Below are 6,014 nucleotides of genomic sequence, written 5' to 3'. Positions count from 1 at the left end.
CAGCAACACCTGATGCATTTCATGCAGTACAGCATGTAGGTGGTAAAACTGTCAGAAACAGGCAAAGAATTATTGTACTTGAAAACACTGAGCCATCATTAAAAACCGACTGCGTCATCGTATTTTTGCAACAGAAAACACTTCGGTATTATCAAAAAAACACATCCTAAATAGTATTTTAAATGCATTTGGTCATCTGCTGGAGGTAAAAATTTCAAATAATGCTTTCATGCTGGTAAAACTGCGCTGGTTTCACAGGTGTCAGAAGAAACGCAACACTTGCTATTTTGAACTCAGTAAATTACCACATAAGGGTCATGGACGCCCACATGCTGAACAAAAAGCAAGAGCAGGAAGACATGTTCAGTGTTATTTTACAGTACCTATGAGAGCAGTTCAGAGACGAGGTAGATCCATATTCATCTGTAGAGTGCACTCGCGTCGACAACGATTAGCTCCCATTAAATATATCGCAGAAATCAAACATGCCATTTAAAAAATTGTCACTGTGGCAGCTCTCCTATTCATACCTGCTGTGTGACATTCGTACAATGAGTCAGGGGAGGACCGCAACCAAGAACAAACGCCTCCCACCTGATCTCCTTTATCTTAACAGCAGCTCACACTCTTTGACTCTCAGGGTGATAGTTCCTTCTGATTTTGGCACCTTGGCCTGCTGTTTGACTTCACCTGCTTTAACAACACTGAGAGTGAAAATGCACACCGATGCCGGCGTGCAAGTCATGTTTTATCGACTTGTTCTGGCACCAAATACAGAGTAAAAACCCCCAAAACGTGATCTGCAACAAGGAAACCGAAATGATGCCATATTTGTAAAGCTCGTAACACAGTATTTTATATGAGTAATATGTGACTATATTTATTAATCAGCAAAATTGGTGCCGGGGTCGCCTCATTTTCAAATCCAACTTCTAACTCCTAATTTTTCCAAATTCCTTACAGATCATATCACGAATGCTGACAGCAAATTGAGAATTAAACGCGGCAAATTACATGTTAACCAACAGGAATGGTGGTAATGTGATGTTTTCTGCACTTTAACTGCATTTCTGTGGTAAGTCAAAAGGAAATGAAAACATTTTTGCCTAATGATGGTGAAAATAACCACCAACACACTGATATGAAAGCTTGATTTCAACTGACTGCAGTTGTTTCTTAACCGATTAGCACTTGGCCACACACACACACACACACAAAGTTGCAAACAGCTTTTGGCGAGACTAAATGAGACTGAAAGTGTGACACTGATGGGGACCGTAAAGGTCATATCAGCGTGGAGGAAGAGATGCTGAAATGCGATGTGTGGTGCAGTTTGTGATTTTGCATTCTTGCAGTGTGTTTTGTACACAGCATTGTGGTGCGTAAAGAAATGGGGTGACAATAGTGAGACAAAGGTAAACAGACATCGGTGCATAAAGAATTCTGCAAAGAGCACAAACTACGCTAAGAGCAAGGGAGAAAGGAAAAATTATGCTCAAGTGTGAGATAAGAAAGGAGTGAGGAATCCGAGAAGAAAAGGGGAGAAATATGCAGAAAGCAACATTGTCAAACTGTCCCTGACACGAATCCTCTGACTGATGTCGAACTGTGAAAAACACGTTACAGAGGGAAATTCCCTCAACACACACTCGCATACACACCCACAAACTAGGGTATAGAGAAATGCAGAAAAACAAACAAACATGACTTGTGGGCAAAAATAAAAAAAAACGGGGAGCAAGACCAGCTAGCTGGAACAGAGGACTACGGTCTGATCAAACACAGCAAAGAAATACATGACAATAAGCGCGCGGGTGTGTGTGCGTGTTTGTGTTTGTGTGTGTTTGTGCTCAAAGCTCCAAGAATATCTGAACTGCAGCCAGAGATAGAAAAGTGGGAACCCGTGTGGTGCCACAGCAGCAAAGTCACGGCTCTGTGCCTTCAGATGTCCCGCTCATTAGGAGACACCACCCTGTCAGAGCATTTAAACCACCACCACAGAATGTGCAGCCGAGGGGCGACATCTGCACTTTAAAAAGACACAGAGGCGCGCAAAACAATCAGCGGGAGAAATAAACACCAGGCTAATTTCCTCATATTGATTAAGTCCCCGCAAAGAGACAGTCGCAGCAGCAATTCTGCACATTACGCAGTGATCTTTAACAACAAAGACACCATATTGAAACTATTTCGCCTTTGTTCAGTGTGGGCTTTTAATGATTCGCCTCAATTAGGGCCCTTGTGACACAAAAGCAGAATCCCTTTTGGCGTTTTATTAGCTACAAAGCCACCGAGCCTTTCACTGATACTCACAAAGTTGATTTGTCAACGAGTTACGCTCTTAGTGTGACTGCGCTGGTGTTAGTTTCATTATTCACATATGAGCTCTCAGTGCGATTTCAGAGGATGCTGGGCGAATCAAAGTGCAGCCCCCTGGAAGACGGCGACTCTAACGTCGTGTGGTGTTGCGTACAGCTTCCATGGCCATTCTGAAAGGGCAGAGGCATTTGAGAATCGATTGAAATCAGCATTACTGATCTGCTATTCTCTATCGGCGTGTCACATCAGTGCACTCGACAGTGAGCCACATATGCTCAGTGGAAACCTGCTGCGATGTGACTTCAAAAGGCTAACAGAGTCAACTAGCAACAAACGAGCTCTAATAACGTACAGCAAACCCATCAGACAAAGAGTTAACAAAGCTGTAACTTACTGTACAGTCTGTATGTTGCAGTAGAAGATATTCTACCTCATGATGAAACTGCTACCATCTTTGTCTCTGTCCTTCTTTCTTCTTCGATACTAAATTTGTTTTTTACTTCTGATATGTCAAACCTCCTCCCACTCAATGTACTCATGCACATCTTCGCTTAGCAATAGCACACTCTAAATAACTTTCAGCACGTGTGAAGTGGCTTAATGGATTTTCAAGTCTTAAAAGGTGGCATTGTTGATACATGTGGGATTTCTAAGTGTGTGAACTGAATGGAATTTAAAACATTTCGGCGGTGCAGCCAAGGAGGCCGCGATACAGCATCAAACTCACAGACATCTTCTCTCCTGCAACGTCTGTGTTTGCTTAGAGAAGTGAGAACCAACAGGGGACAGGGAAGGTGGCCGAACAGCTCGTGGCCCCACAAAGGTGCATATATGTGCCAGTGAAGCAGCTACAAAACTGTGACTCACATGGAGGTGCAACATGAAAGGCAGCGCTAAGATGGAGAAAACATCCCCTCACGCCGATTCCCACCCCAGCTATGTATTCTTAGATTGTGGTGAGTCAACTCGAGACATCCATGATATATTTTTGTAGCCTATAATGATGTTAACTGATGCTGAGCGCCGAGCTGACAGCTGACTCAAGAGGAAGTTCAGAATGAAGCTTTTCTCGCAGGTAGTTTCAGGAGGGGAGGATAATTAGCTTATCATTCAGTAAATCTACCCTCATCTCGTCACAGACAGACATATGTCACACATGCTTTGTCTCAGACATGTAGCTTCTCGACCAAGAGACAAAAAGTGAGCGCTAAAAACAACATGAAAGGCGCACTGCTCTGTGACTGTTAGCAGCTTATCAAACAGAATCATCAATTTGTTTGCAAAAAAAAAAATGTAGCAATCAGTTTTTCTCTTTGCAAAAATGGAGGCAAGGTGTGAGTGAAGAGGTGTGCAGAAAGCCTTTGTGGTTGCCTGTCTTCTTCCTTCAGGGGTTTCCTGTATGCTGCTGTCTGCATGTTTGCCACCGTGTTTACCTGTCCTGCCGACCACCACAGTGACGTTTTTCGAACAAATGCTACCCTGAATGACACCGACCTTTACCTTCAAAGCAAGCCCATGTGGGTGTGTGCATTAGCGTCACTTTTGAACTTCACGGACGGCTTGCAACACTCACACTGCAGAGAGGAGTTAAGATAACTGCTGTTACAACTTGCAAGTATGTAGCATGTTGTGCTGTATACTGAAATTATTTTAACAAAATCCTACGAAAAGAATGTTTTTTGTACATTGACTCTTCTCACTGCATCTGACTGCTTTCATCGTCCTTATTACGCGGCTATCATAAATTCTCACACAAAATGCAATTTCCACAGACCAAAGTTAACCCTCGTGTTGTCCTGTGGGTCAAATTGACCCGTTTTGAAGTTTGAAAATGTGGAAAAAATACATATTTTCACAGTGAAATTTCTGATGTTCACATTTTCAACACTTTTGGGAAATCTTTGGACATTTTTTGGTGGAAAAAAGACATCTTATAAATGTTTCTTTAAAAATATTCACATAAAAATCAACCAAAATCCAGCGAATTTCACTGGATTTTGGTTGATTTTTATGTGAATGTTCTTAAAGAAAATAGAAGTTTTACTGATATATATGTAATCACTTTACATATTTTTAGGATTTTTTTTGGAAGATTTTTACTCATTTTTGGAAAATATTTACAAGAATTTTCTTGCAAAATTTGTTTGTTTTTTTTTAAATAAAATTTTAAGGAAAATTTTTTAAGGAATTATTGAAATTTTCTTTCTGAAGGTTTTGCAAATTTTCAGAAATTTGGGGGATTTTTTGCTGAATTTTTGGATTTTTTTCAGACAAGGAAACAATATCTTTTGGTGCCTGTAAATGAGGACAACAGGAGGGTTAAGACACGCTGCCAGCATCATTCTGGACTTCCCTACTATGTCATGCTGAATTGTGCTATTTGAGTCACTTAATGTGCCAGTGACTCACCAGCAGTGACAAATTGACTTAACAACTGTATGCATACTGTGCGAGAGAGTGCGTGTACACAAATGAAGGAGGCCTCGCTGCCATATTTGAACACACTGTCGGTGCCATCGTGCATCTGCAGCCATGCAAGCACGCCTAGCACTGGTGAGAAAGGTTAGCTCGGTTAGAAAACACGTTATTTCGAGTTGGCCCTCAGCCTCCTCCTGTGGCCCGCGCTGGTTTCCGTGTACCGAGGGATCTGTGCTGGAATGCAGTAACGGTCACAGAGGGACCCACGCACTCACCACATTGTGAATCAAAACCCAAACTCCACTTCATTAGGCTCCTGTCATTGCAAAGACTCTCACACCACTCTATAAATACCCCTGTCTCCCCCCTCCAAATTTGTTTTCCCTCTTTTTTCTTACACATGAAAATGCTCAGGGACCGTTCCAGCCTTCTGATGTGGCTCTTTATTTTGTACGTTGGCGCAAGAAACCACACAATAGTGGCTCCTTTTGAATATTAAAACATTCTCTGACAGGGTACAAAGGTTCTGAAGCTTTTTAATAGGGGTATACGCTAAATAAAACTTCTCTTTGAGCTTAACAGTAATGCAATGTGGGATTTGGTTGGTTGAGCTCAAGCTAAAACTCTCTGTTACTTACTACAGGAGATTTGTTTTGAGAGTGAAACAAATGTGACTGGTGTCCCACTGACTCTACTTCAAGCATCCACATATAGGATCTGTTAGAGGTGTATTTAGTGGCGCAGTGATCCTGCAAAGGACAGCTAACCGTATTAAATGCAAAAATGCCTTAATCTACGCGCTTGAAGCAGATTTAAAACAGAAGATAAAATAATTTTGAGGAACCCACATCGAGATATAAAAGATCAGAGCCAACCACACGAAGGTATTCACCACACATGACGGCACGCAAACACACTAAACTGCTGCTACAGCTGACAGTAGTCATAACGCTGCTTCTTCAAGCATAACTTTCACAAAGTGATCAAACACTTTGCTTTGTAACAAAACATTTTATTCGATGGGACGCAGAAACCTGGAATTCCTGTCTGTGTAACATACAGATGTGGCGCCATCCTCTGGCCCATGTCGACATTACACCCCCCCTTAAGTGAAAGATGATGATACACTGAAACATTTCTAGTGACCACATGTGACCTCGAAGTCTTTGAAACATAGAAAACATGCCTTTCCAATGTGTCACTGTGCTTTTATTTTCTTTGTCTTCCCCTCAGTTGTTCCTCACATGCCTGCACGCCCAATCTACACTCCGTCTGTC

Source organism: Acanthochromis polyacanthus, chromosome 5 (assembly GCF_021347895.1).
Source record: "Acanthochromis polyacanthus isolate Apoly-LR-REF ecotype Palm Island chromosome 5, KAUST_Apoly_ChrSc, whole genome shotgun sequence".
NCBI lineage: Eukaryota > Metazoa > Chordata > Actinopteri > Pomacentridae > Acanthochromis > Acanthochromis polyacanthus.
Note: the sequence above shows the minus strand (reverse complement) of the source record.